Raw genomic sequence first — 16,231 nt, 5'->3', positions numbered from 1 at the left:
AAGAACAAGGCCCATGTTGAGGCTTCGATATCTGAGGCCTATATTATTGAAGAGATCTCAACATTTATCTTGTACTATTTCGAACCTCATCTGAGAACAAGAATCAATCGCGTTCCATGGCATGATGATGGCGGTGAAGTGCCTTCTAGTGGGAACTTGTCAATATTCTCCAATACCGGATGACCCACATCTAAAAATGCCGTAAAAGGAAGATATTTGTCGGAAATAGAATTCAAACAAGCACACAACTATGTTCTATTTAACTGTGATGAGCTGGGATCATTTATTCAGTAAGTTTATATATGTGTAATACTAATTAAACTTTGTCAGTAATATATTGTTAATTATATATTGTAATATCATACACTCATTATCACTTGCAGGCAACATTGACAATATTTGCTCTCCAATAACTTGCAGCTGACCGAATCCCAGATCTTTCAATTACAAGATGAACAATTTGCCACATGGTTCAGAACACATGTAAGCACTATCACAAACTCATTCTAACTTGAAAAATTACTATACGTATGGATGTCATTACGAGATTCTCGTTCATTTACCGTTTATTGATGTACATTTAATTACATATATACAAGGTTTATCAAATGGGAAGGAGTGCGCCTAAGTCATTGTCTTCACTAAGCCTCGGGCCTGAAAGAAAAGTTAAGTGCTACAACAGGTATTTTGTCAATGGATATGTTTTCCATACTGAAGAATACGGGCAAGGAAGAAAGACATGTAACTGCGGTGTTTGTGTTAAGGGATCCACAAGTAGTCAGTTAGAAGTTGACTACTATGGTAGATTAGAAGAGGTCGTCGAACTGCAATATCATAGCGACCAGAATAAAGTGTTTTTATTCAAATGTTATTGGTATGACACAACATACAGAGGAATCAGAGTTGATATGCACCATGGTCTGGTAGAAATCAACTCAAAAGCTAGACTCCGCAACATAAATGATGTCTTTGTTTTCGCAAAGCAGTGTCAACAAGTTTAGTACACATACACCCCTTTATTTAGAAAGGATCGATCAAGAGTTGATTGGTTATTCATTTTAAAAATGAAACCACGGGGTTGTGTCAAGGTTGTTCAGGATGAGAACGAAGACACAAGTGTACGAGATGAAGTCTTTCAAGTTCATGAGTTGGTTGAACCATATCGAGTTGCTCCTTCGATTGAATTGGAAGAAAATTCAAATTTTCGTGTTCTCAATGATAGTCTTGTTGATATTGACACATAGGAGTTGAATGTTGTTTTGAGCTCTAGTGGACAAGCAAATGTTGATGAAAAAGATGATATCCATATTGAAGATTGCGATGAAGGTGATGACAATTCAATTGATGAGGAAGAAGAAGAAATTTCTGACTAACTATCAAAATGAAGCCCTATGTAAAACCCTTTTTCTCATGTAATTTAGATTATGGATGATATATTTTGTAACACAAAATATTTACTGTTTAAGCAATGTTGTTATTGTTTTATGCGATGGATAGTTTATCAGTTAAGTTTTTGTATGAAGGTAAATAGGCAATACAAATACAACCTTTCTTGTAAAATGCAAACTTACCGATGTCCATACCGACGGATAACCATCCATCGACATCTCACAAAGAGTTCGAACTTAATTACGTGAAATGCCACCATCACCGACGCCTTTACCGACGGATTCATCGACACCCACACCGACAGATTGAAGTCCGTTGACATCTCACATAGAGTTCGAAAATTATTACGCGAAATGCCACAATCACCGACGACTTGACCGACATAATTATGTTCGTCGGTATCTCACAGAGAGTTCGAAAACAATTACGCGAAATGCCATTATCACCGACGCCATTACCGACAGCTTCACCGACACATACACCGACGGATTAACGTCCTTCGGTATTTCACAGAGAGTTTGAAAACAATTACGCGAAATGCCACAATCACTGACAAACTCCCCGATGGTATTAAGTTCGTTGGTAATTTGTCGGTGGCCAAAAATTACCGACCGAAATACCGACAGAATGTGCGAATTCCAAAGGGTCTGCATTAAATGAACCTCTGACTGAGTCAGATTACTGACGGACTGCGAAAAATATGAAGGGTAATTAAAAATTTCAGTGCGAAATTCAAAAATTTCCGACGGATTTTTAGCACGTTACCAATGGATTTAATTTAAATAATAATAATTTTTTATATCCGTCGGTGATTCCGTCGGTAAAACTGCCCTATAAGTTCATGCAGTTGCCCCTTCAGTTCATTTTTTCTTCTCCTCCGTTTCTCACCTTAAACTTTTGATTTTTTCCCTCTCAAATCTTCAAGTTTTGTTGAATATCTAGCAAGCTTGGTTGTGAATCTTCATCACATTAAAAGGTATGTGTTTTTTTTTTCTATTTTTTTTTATTTATAGTTATTTTTATTCTTTTTATGTTTTTCGTTTTGTTGTATTTTTTTTTATAATGTAGATAAAGTTTTTGTTTGAACACATTATTAAGGTATGCATATTTCTTCCCTAAAGTCTATAGATTTTTTTTTTTTTGAATTTATTGAATATTTTTTATTGTTGTATTGGCATAATTGTTATTAGTTAATTTGTTGAATATTTGTTGTTAATGTTGAATTTACCTTAGAATTAGTAATTGCATACGTTGGAATAATTAGTAATTTTACTCTATTATTGCATGATTTGTATTTAATTATTTCCATTGTTTTTAATTGTTAGTTTATTATTTTTTTTTAATTTATTGAATATATTTTATTGTTGTATTGACATAATTATTGAATAATTTGTTGAATTATAATTGTTAATGTTGAATTTACCTTAGAATTAGTAATTGGATATATTGGAATAATAAGTAATTTTTTTTATATTATTGCATGATTTGTGTTTAATTGTTTCCATTGATTTTAATTGTAAGGCTATAATTCTTTTTTAATTTATTGAATATATTTTATTGTTGTATTGGCATAATTATTTAATAATTTGTTGAATTATAATTGTTAATGTTGAATTTACCTTAGAATTAGTAATTGGATGTGTTGGAATAATAAGTAATTTTTTTTATATTATTGCATGATTTGTGTTTAATTGTTTCCATTGATTTTAATTGTAAGGCTATAATTCTTTTTTAATTTATTGAATATATTTTATTGTTGTATTGGCATAATTATTTAATAATTTGTTGAATTATAATTGTTAATGTTGAATTTACCTTAGAATTAGTAATTGGATGTGTTGGAATAATAAGTAATTTTTTTATATTATTGCATGATTTGTGTTTAATTGTTTCCATTGATTTTAATTGTAAGGCTATAATTCTTTTTTAATTTATTGAATATATTTTATTGTTGTATTGGCATAATTATTTAATAATTTATTGAATTAATATTGTTAATGTTGAATTTACCTTACAATTAGTAATTGAATATGTTGGAAGAATTATTAATTTTACTATAATTTTAATGATTTGTGTTTAATTGTTTCTATTTGTTTTGAATTTATTGTTTTGTTGTATTGGCATAAATATTGAATAATTTGTTGAATTATAATTGTTAATGTTGAATTTACCTTAGGATTAGTAATTGAATATGTTGGAATAATTAGTATAAATTGGGTCAATTTGTTGTGATGTAGCTATTTTTAATATTTGCAGGTTTGTGGATTTGGGTAGTATTCAGTATAGGGGAGGTGCTATCGAATTTTTTTAAACTTTTGAATTTCATTATATAATTATTTATATAAAATTATTTAGATGCACAGAATGAAAACTAGAGTTGGTCGTTCACGTTCGGTCGAATCAAGTTCGTCTGGCAGCGAGGATGATATTTCCTTAGGTGCCTCTCAAGAAGAGGCACCTACACCACCTGCGCCGTCAACCGATGCTGCCTCTTCGAGCGCTGTTTTATATCGCAGAAGCGGCGTGCCTTCGCATCAGAATCAATTTACCCGCAAGTACGAGGCACAGTGGAAGGACGATCTTTCAATGTAAGTTTGTTAAGGTTTTAGTTTTTTTTTTTTTTAAAACAAATTTAAAACATAATTTATGAAGTAATCACTATTTCATTATATTCATTTCTTTTTAGGTTCACAAACATTGAGGCTGCCCAAGTAATATCATCGGCGTTTAAAGCGTCGATGGAGATTCCATTGTTTCAATGGAGTCAGTTATCCAGGCATTTTGAATGGATGCCTCAAAGCAATGCATGGTTTTCCAGATTTGAGGTTCGTGTTAATATATAATTTTCAGCTTATTTCTAATATATAATTTTAAATAAATTATTAACATTTTAAAAAATTAATTTTTTATACACATCATCGATTCTGCTGGGACGATGAACATAACACTGTTGTAAGGAGGGTGTGGGAAAATCACGCGGCAACTAGGTAACATCGAAAACAATACAACTTTTTTTTTACATAAAAATTTATGTTTCGAAATGTAATTTTTGCTTGCGTGAATTAGGTTGCATGATTTTTTGTACGAAGCCCAAAAAAAGGCAAAAAAAACTACGAGGGATAAGGGGTTCCAAGGCTGGAACGATGTTGCTATTTGGAGAGATTTCAAACCGATATACATCCCGGAAGATATATGGCGCACTAACTTCATCACGTGACGTCTAAGCGGTTCACACGACACTCACAGTCCGGTGCTGGCAACCGGAATCGACCAATTCATGGCTCGGTGACAACGCACACCGGCGACTCCGTTCCATTTGCTGCACATGCGAAATGGATGGTAAGATTAATTTAAATGAAATATATCGTTCAATTAATTTGTTGTTAATAATTTTTTTTCATTATAGGCTACGTCTCTTGGTCGTGAGCCGAGCCCTGTGGAGCTGTTTGTGGAGACGCACGTGCGGAGTCAAGACCACCAAAAGGGGGCGCAACAGTTCGTTCATAGTCGTGCTCAACATTTTGTGGTATGTTTGTTCAACCATTTTATTTTGTAAGTTATTATTATGTTTATTGAATTGAATATGATGATTACTTTTTATTTTTATTTTCAGGAGACCTATAATAATCGGTTGAGGGAGAGATACGGGGACGATCCTTCGACCCATCCGGAATTCGATCCGGATTTGTGGATGGAGGCTGGATCGTTAGGTGGACCCGATAAAAATCGGGTTTACGGGCTCTCCAACACTATGGCCGACAACTTGCGGTCGGCCCGTACTACTTCAACTGTCGGGAGCTCCCAATCAGTATCGAGCTCCCAATCTAAGGAGTTCATGGCCTTGAAGCAAAAGTGCGACCACCTATCAGAGGCTTACACACAACTCAAAGAACAATACAGAGCAGATTCTGAACAACAAAGAGCGACCTATGAAGAGCTTTGTCAAATGGTCATGAACATGGCACAAAGTGGATCATGTGCGTCTAATCCTTTTGGCCGTCTAACCCCCAGCCTCCTCCTCCTCCTCCTCCTCCTCCACCTTTATATTAATTTTTAATAAACATTATTTACATTTAAAATTTCGTTTAATGTTTTTTTTGAAACACATTCATTTTGTAATGAATATTATTTAACTTTGATTTTTTGTTTTTGATGCTTAATATAAATTTTATTTGCATAATTGGTTTGTATTACCATTAATTTATATCATTTTATATTATGTATTCTAAATAATTAAAAAAAAACATTTTAAAAAAACAATTACACATGGATTTACCGACGGAATAACTCCGTCGGCATTGGACAGTGGCTGCCATCATCACCGACGAATATTCACACGGATATATTCGGTTGGTATTCCATACACTCACCGATAGATTCACCGATGGACTTCATCCGTCGGCATTTGACAGTAGCTTCCAAACATATCGACGAAGTTACAGACGGATATATTCGGCCGGTATTTCAAACACTCACCGACAAATTTACAGACGGATATGGGCCGTCGGTTATACACTATATCACCGACGGAGTTTTTTCCGTCGGTATATTCCAAGCGGGAAACTTTTTTTGGCGTGCACATTCCGTCTGTAAAACCGTCGGTAAATGTTTTTTTTGTTTTTCCGACCGATATAGCGACGGAATGTGAAATTACCGACAAAAGGTAATCCGACGGGTGTATTCCATCGGTAAATAATTTACCGACGAACTCTCAGTTACACACCAATGGAATATGTCCGTCGGTAAAACTGTGAAATCTTGTGGTGTGAGGAAAATTACAGTGATTTCTCTAATAAAATAAAATACAAAACTATTTAGAGAAATACTATAACAATCTAGATAGTGTGGTAATATTTCAAGACCCCAATTGGATTTAGTAGGTTTTAATTATAATTCAAGATTGTTTCTTTTTCTTTGGAAAACTAATATTTCAAGACTTCGTCAAGGTAGTGTAATAACTAATTGTTTCTTAACAAACTTTCCAATATGGATTTCTAAAAATAAATTGCTAATATGTAATCACATAACTCATGAAAAAACAAAATGTATTTATTTTACGGTTTTATATTAAAAATTTAAAATATATTTTGTTTTGAAAATATATTAAAATAATATTTTTTTATTTTTAAATTTTTTTTAATATTAATATATTAAAACAATATAAAAATACTAAAAAATTAATTTGAAATAAAAAAAATTAAATTTTTTTTACTGAGCTGTTGTGTAGTAATTAATGTATAGAAATGGATATAAAAAGGTCTGAAAACTGAGCTGTTGTTAATAACGGCTCCCGTGCACTCCCATGTCAACTGGGGCCAATAATCATTAAAAGTTAAGAGTTAGCTTCCTGGGATAAAGATTTGCGAAGAATTATTTTAGTTTAGGCTGCATTAGTTTTGGAAACTGATTTTTATAAAATTATTTTTTAAATTTTTTTGTGTTTGTTTATCAATTAAAAAAATTGATCAACGAAAAATAATTTCTAGTCAATGGAAAACAATTTTCGGTCAAAAAGGTTTTTGGTTTGGTTTCAAGAAAAGTGTTTTCCTTTTATTTTAGGCGAAAAACACTTTTAGGAAGTTATGAAAAATTTAGAAATGTCATATTATTTGTTAATTATATCAAATTTGGTCCTAAAACTTTTGATTGCTATATATTTATTTATTTATTTTTCAATTTCATCCCTTAGAATTTAATTTTTATATTAATTTTGGTCCTCATTTTTATAATTATTATTTGCTTTTTCCTTATCATTTTTTAATTGAAATTTTTTATCTATCAAATTTGGTTCTCATTCTTTGGATTGTTACTTATTTTATTTGAAATAATTAATGAAATGTTAATTATTATTATTTTAATTTCTTCATCTTTCAATTTTTTTTTTAGATTTGATCTCTATTATTTTAATTATTATTTATTTTATTTGAGATAATTTATTAATACGAACCTCGTGATTACGTGGTCACGCAACCAACAATCAAGATTGAAATATGATCCCGGAAAGCCGAAATAGGTTTGTTAGAAGTGTGACACAATGGAAACCTACTCCAAAGCATCAACACTATTGGAATGAGTAGAATGACACCATGAAGCCAGTTAATCTTCGATAAGTCAGATTCAGTTCGTTCAAGAATTGAAGAATGCAAGAATCACTCTCACACATTAAAATTGAAAAATTTAGAAGTAATAATCATCAAAGCTGCCGATTTTTTGGTTATATGTGTTTAAATAGTTCTTAAAATAACCCTAATGGATCTACCCTTGTGGGCTGAACTGACCCCATACAAAACTGACCCAAAAACCCTAAACTGAAAAGCCAATAACCTGATCCAAACAAGCCTTGGACCCTAGCTCAAAACAAAGTTTTAATTAAGTCCAAACATGAAAGAAAATAATAAAAATAACTAATTTTTCATTAAATACCATCAGCCTTTCTTTCCTTGTGTAGCTAGGATGAAGAAGGAGTCCTTATAAGAAAAAGATTCTGAAACATTAATGAATCCTTGCCACACTTGTAGATTATATTGCAGCTCATTAAAGATCTTTATGGAACTAAGAAATTCCCAAAACCAGCTGTCACATTCTTGTAGAAAAAGAATCCTAACCAAATAGGAAGTCCATAAGTCAAATGGAAGTAAATAACAAAATTCATATAGCCTTTGTTGACCAGTATCGTGGTGCCTTCCCGAACTCCGATTGACCTGAATGTTTAACCCAAGATAGGCAAACATGTCTGAAGAGTCCACATAAAATATTACCCCGATCCAATAGTTGGATTGAAAATTATAATTGTTGCGGTGAACCTGGATTGTTGCGCTTTTTACGCCAAAATCTGAATCTGACCTTACTTAGGTTGTATCACAAGGCTGAACCGTATCATTTATGAAATTATATATATTAATTTCATTCTCATTCAACTTTTAAATTTGTAAGATTTTTGTCTCATTATTTTAATAAACTTGAAAAAAAAATAAAACCTTAATAAAAAATTTTTCAGCTCATTTTCCATGACATAATCAAACAATGAAAAATATTTTTTAATTTGTTTTTCATTACACTACCAAACATTAGAAAATAATATACTTTTCCATAATTTACTGTTCTAAAATTTATTTAAAAAAAAAACTACTTTCCAATAAATAAACAAACAGATATTAGATTTATTTTCAACTCTCAACTTGTGTATTGAGAAGGAAGCATTGAGCAAATGTGATGGTAAAACTGGGCCGATATGGAGTCTGCAATGGGCGAGGTCTTATAACTCTCCACACCCTCCCTTTAATTTTCTAATTAAACTCAACTTATATGTGTTGTATGTTTCAATCCACACCCTCCCTTCAATTTTCTAATTAAAACTGGGCCGATTATGACATGCATTCTAATGGAACATATATGTATATATGTATTGTATGTTTCAATTCTAATTAGTGACTTTATGTGTAATTTCAATTGATATCGTTAACATTTATAAATACTTAATTAAACTTAACTTGATATTTTTTAAAACATTATAAACTTTATTTAATTCATTTTTATTTGAAAAACCATTTTTCAAATTTTAATAAAAAAATTAATCATATTATAATTCTTATTAACAACCTAAACTCTCTTAGGATCAATAAAATTTATGAGCTTAAAAACTCCCTTTATATAAAAAAAACAAATTTCTAAGTTTAGTTTAATTAAATTTTTTAATTCAATCCTGATTGAATTAGAATATTATAAAAAATAAAATTTTGAATTAACCAATGCAATTCAAACCTAATCCAATTAGAAAAAAAAATAATTTTATAATTAATTTAATTTAATTTTTTAATTAAATATAAAAACAATATTTTATATGTAAAGAGGTAGAATCATAATTATACCCAGAAAACCGTAATCTTTATTAGGTTTTAGCTATAAATGAAGAATTGTAATTCTATAATTTCCTTCTAATTCTCCGTCTGTAGTGGGCACTATTGCCCATTGCCAAACGTTGACATTAACACAGCAGCAACCACACTAGTAGCCTTGGCTACTGCTGCCCCTCGTGTAGTTTACCGGATTGATGTGCACAAGGTAAGTAGCCTTGCACAAGCCAGGTGTGCCAGCTAACCGTCATTGGTGGAGGCAACGCCCCCATCCTTCGTTTTTTTTATTGTTTTTTTTAAAGTTTAGGAGAAAAAAATAATTTTAAGAAATTTTTAATTATATGTATAAAATTAATTCATAATTTACACCAACACCATAATTAAAAGAAGGGCATCTATGCTGGAAATTGGGATCAAGGTAATCAATAACCCTAAATATTTAATAATTTATCTAATACCACTGTTGAGTTTCATAAAAAAATATGAACCTAATAAAAATAATAATTTTAAATTTTCAAGAGTTCAAAGAATCTCGTTAGATAATTGTAGGGTTAATTAGGGTTTGGGTAATAATTACCTGAAAATTAATTTTTTTTATAGGTTTCTATTAATTCTTCAAAATTAGATTATTACAAATCACAAACCATTCAATTATTCAATATTTAACATTAATATGTACGAATAATCAAATCATAAATATCTTAAATTCTTTTAAGAGAGAGCTTGAAGTGCTGTTTCTCTCTCATTTTCTTTTTTTATTTATTGTGTGTAATGTAGCACCATACTCTGTATTACATCCATATGAGCATATTATTCTTTTTATAGGAAAAAATTAATAACTATTAATGATAAAATATTAGTTTGTCCTTTGAAAAATATAACATACTTTATTTCTAGACAATTATTAGAAATTTATGCAATCAATTTTTTATTTGGTTTTTTTAAGTTTAAAATTGTAAATTTCATGTATTTGATATACTCTAGTATTTAAAACTTATTTAATCAAGTTATACTTGATTAATCATTTCAGTTTAATTTCTCAACAATGATTTTTAATGCATTTGACTTATTATGTTCAAACAAATTAGTTCAAATATAAATATTACTTCCAATTAAAATAGAATTAGATAAATTAAATATTTTAACTTAATTGCTACAAGTGATGCAAGTGGATCTCTGAAATGGTCATTGTTGGATTTTTAAGAAAAAAAATATTTATTGGAGTTGCCACTTAAACTTTTCCAAGTAGATTAAGAATCCCAAAGTATGCATTTGTTATAAAGATTCGAGTAATGAGTTGATTATGCTTAAAAAAAAAATCACCTTTATTGCATCATTACAAATGAATTGTTATCTTAACAATGTGTTTTTTTTCTAAATTCATTTAATGCATGCCATTAATTATCCAATTATTTTTAAAATTTATTCGCAAATTATTGTTGATAGATGATCGTTGAGTTAGTGTTGCCCCTTGAATCAATTGTCTCACAATTCAATAAATGTTTGCAAAGCAAGATGAAACTATTGTTGTACTTAACCTTCATCGATCCTTGATTACAGAAAAAATTGTCAACTCATTATTTAACTCATTTTAAGGTTAAAAATATCACGTTAGGCCTATGTTGATTGCTAAAAACTAGAAAATACATTGATCTAACTATTAAAATCCAAGTTCACTAAAACATTATGCTAACTTAATGAAAATTCATCAAAATTATTTTTATTTTTTTAAAAAGAAATATTTACAAACATATGCACACATAAAAAGATGAAATCATAGTTTTAAGAAATGAAACAAATATTAACACCAAGTCAATTAAAAATGTAAAATAAAATACATGGGTGAATACTAACCATGCTTGAATACATTGGATTTATATTTTTTTTTCATTTTTGATCAAAAGATATGTATCAATTTAAAAAAATAGATTGATTTATATTTTAAGATCAAGTACAACATCTAATAACATGTCATGATCTATAAAATATAATGAAAGTCATATGTGGTTAGATTTTGTTGGTCAATCACTTTTTTTAATCAATTATGACTTCTAGTCACTTGGTTGATTGATCCTTCAATAACTCTTAGTTGATCAAAGACTCTTCTAGTTTGATATATTCTTTTGATTCACAATCAATTAAAGTTTTCTTCCTCTATTTTGTTGTGAACAATAACTGTTTTTTATGTTTGACATGCATATATTCATTTTGGGTAAAAATAATATGTGTCACTTAATCAAAAGTAGTAGTTGTTCACTTTGTGAATGGTGAAGATAATTGAGATCGATCATCAACTAAAAAGATGACAATTCAAGTTATTGATTGATGATCAAGTTTTATTTTGAGCGATATTCTATAATAGTTACACTAGCAAATGTTATAGTATAATTGGAATTCCAACACATACAATTACTAAAAAGAGATGCTCATGGAAGTGTGAATTGTAGTATGATTTAAGTTGTAAAATCATTATATGTCATAGACAATTCATACAAGAATAGGATTTATAGTTTTTGTGAAACTCAATTCCATTAATGTCTAGCAACTGGAAGCATACATTTTATCTTTGCAAATTTATCTATCTTTATAGCTTTCTACAATTTATTACTTTCTTTTATCTATTGTAATAAATTTCATTCCTTTATAACTTCTTTTTTAATCTTTATTGCTTTGCTTTTGTTCTTACTTAGTTTGTAGATTCAAGTTATTAAACTAAGCATACTTAGTTAGTTTTTTTTTATTTTTAAATATGGTGATTTTTAATTAAAATACATAAATATATTGTTTATGCTCCTTTATATATATATATATGAAAAAATAAACCAAAAAAGACTTGTTAATGAAAAGCTAATTTTTCTCCTAACAAAAAGACAGATGCATAAGAAAGGATTTAACATTGATTTATTTTATTTATTTTATCTTTGGGGGTATTTGTTTTTGCCAAGAACAAATGAATTTTAATTTTATAAATACATATACAAATAAAAATTATTTTTATAAAATATAAAAAGAAAAAAATTAAAAATAAATTACATTAATCTCTTTAAAATATATATATAATAAAAAAATAACTACTATGAATTAAAAAATTAAAAAAATAGAAGAAAGAGTATTAATTAAAATTTAAATAAAAAATATATTGCAAAGGAAAAAAGAAATATACAATGGAAGGTATCAATTAAGATTAAAAAAGAAAAGAAAAAAAAGAAAAGATTAATCAAGGTGATTGAAGAAGCCTACAAGTTAGGCGCACACGCCTAGCCGACAACCTAAATTAATCCTAGACGCATCTAAGCTGTTTTTTTTTTTTGGAAGGAGCATCGCTTGATCATTCTCTATAATGTTTGACCTATCATTCTCTACAGTATATTTTGGTCACTTCCAAGTTTAGAAACCCAAAATTTTATTTTCAGCTTGTTTTGAAATTATAAATATATCATGCAAAATGCAAATATAATTCTTTGAAGTATTATAAAGTTATTTTTTTAAAAATAAGTATTATTAAAAAAAATGAACTAAATAATTTAAAAAACACAAGGGAAGGAGTATGAATTAAAATTTACATAAAAACATTCATGCAAAGAAAAACATAAATAAAAAAAGGGAGAGTATTAAATCAAAATTAAAAAACACAAACAAAAGAGTTAGATGCCATTGGCCTTGCAAGCTAGGCTTGCAATCCTAGCCAACATAGGAGACTAGGCATGCCTGGCCTGGAAGCCAAGGCCACGTGGCGTTTGGGAAACCTAATAAATTTTTTTATAGTGTTCATAAACAAGTTTATCAACTCAAAACACAACAAAATTGATCCAAATATGCAAAATCAAACTAGAAAAAACAAATCTCTCTCAACCATGATGAACTTTATTCAACAAGTTGAAAGTTAAAAAACATCCCAATGGAACTCTTCTCGTAAAATAAAACTTATTCATACTAAGATTAGCTTTTATTTATTGCTAGAATAAAACCAACCGATTTAAACCATAACTTATTGAATTTGTTATTAAAAGATTCAATTGAAAAAAATAGTTTATGAATGACATTGAAAAACAAAATATTCTAGTATAATAGTTAATATTAGATCATTGGCTCATGTTACGCTGCGAGTTTGATCAAAGTTTTTTTGAACATACAAAAAAAAAAAATCCAGGAATTGTTAACATTTTGCTAGAAAAATAAAATAAAATATATGGAGGTTGACCTGATATAACTTGATTGACTTGATGAGTCTAAAAACAACCCGAATTATTGGTAAATATATAGTTTGATTCACAAAAATTCAAGACGACTTTTTTAAAAAATAATATGAAAACAACAACATATTAAATCGGTCCTGACAAACCTAGGTTAACTTGTCAAATCCCGACCTGGATCATAAGATCATGATAACCCTATATAAAAAAAAATAAAAAAATTATGAAACTCAATTTTTAATCAACTCAATGTTGAAGAAAATAATTGAAAAGGATTAATTAAAAAATAGCAAAAACAATTGACCTATGTAAACCTGTCAAACTCGTGATCTAAATTATAGAAAGTAGGAAAGAAATAACTTGAGTCAACTCGGGTTAACTTGCCAAACCTGCGACCAAGATAATGAGACTGCGATAACCCCATATAAAGCAAATAAAAAAACTTATGAAACCTAATTTTCAATAAATTCATTATTAAAGGTTAAAAGTTAAAAAAAAATCTATCTAAGAAGATGACACAATAAAACAAACTGAATATGCCTAAGTTAACCCGCAAAATACATGTCTCGAGTCATAAGATCAAGATAACCTTATAAAAAGCAGATGGTGACAAGCATGAGAAATCAAAAAGAGGAACAACAACAAGCTTAATAGAAAATAAGAAGGGAATTGTTTCAATATTTACAATAAATATCTGCAAAGGTAGATAGTCTAGATTGGGTCTAACTTCAAAACCCAAGCTCATAAACATAACTCAAAACAATAACAAAATAAATAAAGATCAAACAAGGTTTTTTTATTTGAATTTGATGAAGAACACGAAAAATGTGTTGCGATGTCATGATCACACAAATTAATAATCCTAACTTAAACAAATAAGATAGTATAGAGTAAGTAAGGGGTCGATCCCATGAGGAAGATATAGTTTAGATTTTTATGCTAAATGATTCAAAGTTAGGGGGTTTTGAGGTTATCTAAAGTATGTTAGGGTAAATAAAATAAAGTAATCAAACTGAATTAAATAAACTAAAATTTATTAAGAAAAAAACCTTGGTCTCAAATAAACATCAACCGATAAAAATCAAAACTGATGATAGAAATGATACGTCAATTTATATTCTGAATATTTATCTGTTTTTTTAATACTAGTCAGTTAATCAATCCGAAGTATAACTAACCCTAACTATTAAACAACCACAATATCCACACTAGTAATTTAATTTAATGACATCCTTAAGAACTAGATAGGTTGATAAATCAAAATAACTTAACTGTTTGCAGTCTATGTTCAATTTAATTGAATGTTTTTCCTAAAATTAATAATATAGATCCGCCATAGTTATTAAACTTAGTCGCTTCACAAGTTAAATATCATAACTTCGGTTCTGATAGCAAACTTAGCAATAGACTAGTTAGAATAATAACTTAGAGTCCACTCTAACATTCAAACTAAACAATTATAACAAATAAGCATAGGAAAACATTCATACTCATCATTTAAGCTGAAAAGAAAATATAAAATAGATCTCAATTTTTTTTTGAAATTTTAAGGCTTCTCTATAATTTCAACTAAGAAAAATAATTTAGCCTTGCATGACTATCAAAAATCTAAGGAAGAGAAAAGGTGAAAACATAATTTCAGGTATAGAAAAAATGGTTAGAGTGTTGCGATGTTGTGGTTGCACAAATTAATTACCCTAGCTTAAAACACAACACACAAGATAGTATAGAGCAAGCAAGGGGTCGATCCCACGAGGAAGATTTAGTTCAGATTTTTATGCTATACGTTATGCAATTTGGGGGGGGTTTGATTTGTGATGATCTAAAATATAGAAGAAATTAAACTAGCAAACAAAATTAATTGAAATCGAAATTTATCAAGAAAACAACCCTTGGTCGCAAGCACACATCCACCAACGGAAATTAGAACCGATCCTTGAAATGAAAATTGCAGTTTATGTTCTGAAATTTTATCTTTTCTTAACGTTGATTAATTAATGGATCCGCCGTATAACTAATCCTAACCAACAAACAATCAAAGTGTCCGCACTAATGATTCAATTTAATGACAACTTTAAGAGCTAGATAATTTCATCAAGATGAACATACAAGCTGTCCGCAGCTTGTGTCACTTTGTTCAAATGTTCTCCCTAAGTTGAATAATGTAGTTCCGCCACAATTATCAAGCTTAGTTGCTTCACAAGTTCGTATATCACAACTTTGGTTTTGATATTAAACTTAGCAATATATTGTTCACAACAATAACTTAGAGTCCGCTCTAGCAATCATCAACAACAATCATAGGAAATATGCATAGGAAAACAATCATACTCATTCATAACATAAACTGAAAATAAAAGGAAGAATAAATCTCACAGTTTTTGAAATCCGAAGGTTTGTTGTGTCCTTGCAACCAAGAAAAGAGCTTAGCCTTGTATAACTATTGAACAACTACTCCTAAAGAATGAAGAAAGCATAATTTTTGGGTTTGTAGAGGAGAGAATTTGTGTTTATTCTCTGCTGGCTGTTGGCTGCTGCCTCCTTCCTCTCCTCTTTCTCATCTCTCTTTCCTTTTATAGGCTAAGTGACACGACCAAAAGCTTGATGTCTTTTCCCAATTGAGGAGTGTCGAAGTAATAAATAACCCGGCAAGACCGGGGTCAAACCACAGAGAGATTAATTGTATAAATTATAAATAATAATACAACAACAACAACAACAATAATAATAACAATAATAATAATTATAATACTTAGTATGTGGCGTTGTTATACCTGAGAATGATCTAAAAGATCG

The sequence above is a fragment of the Populus alba genome, chromosome 16 (genome assembly GCF_005239225.2).
Source record: "Populus alba chromosome 16, ASM523922v2, whole genome shotgun sequence".
NCBI lineage: Eukaryota > Viridiplantae > Streptophyta > Magnoliopsida > Malpighiales > Salicaceae > Populus > Populus alba.
Note: the sequence above shows the minus strand (reverse complement) of the source record.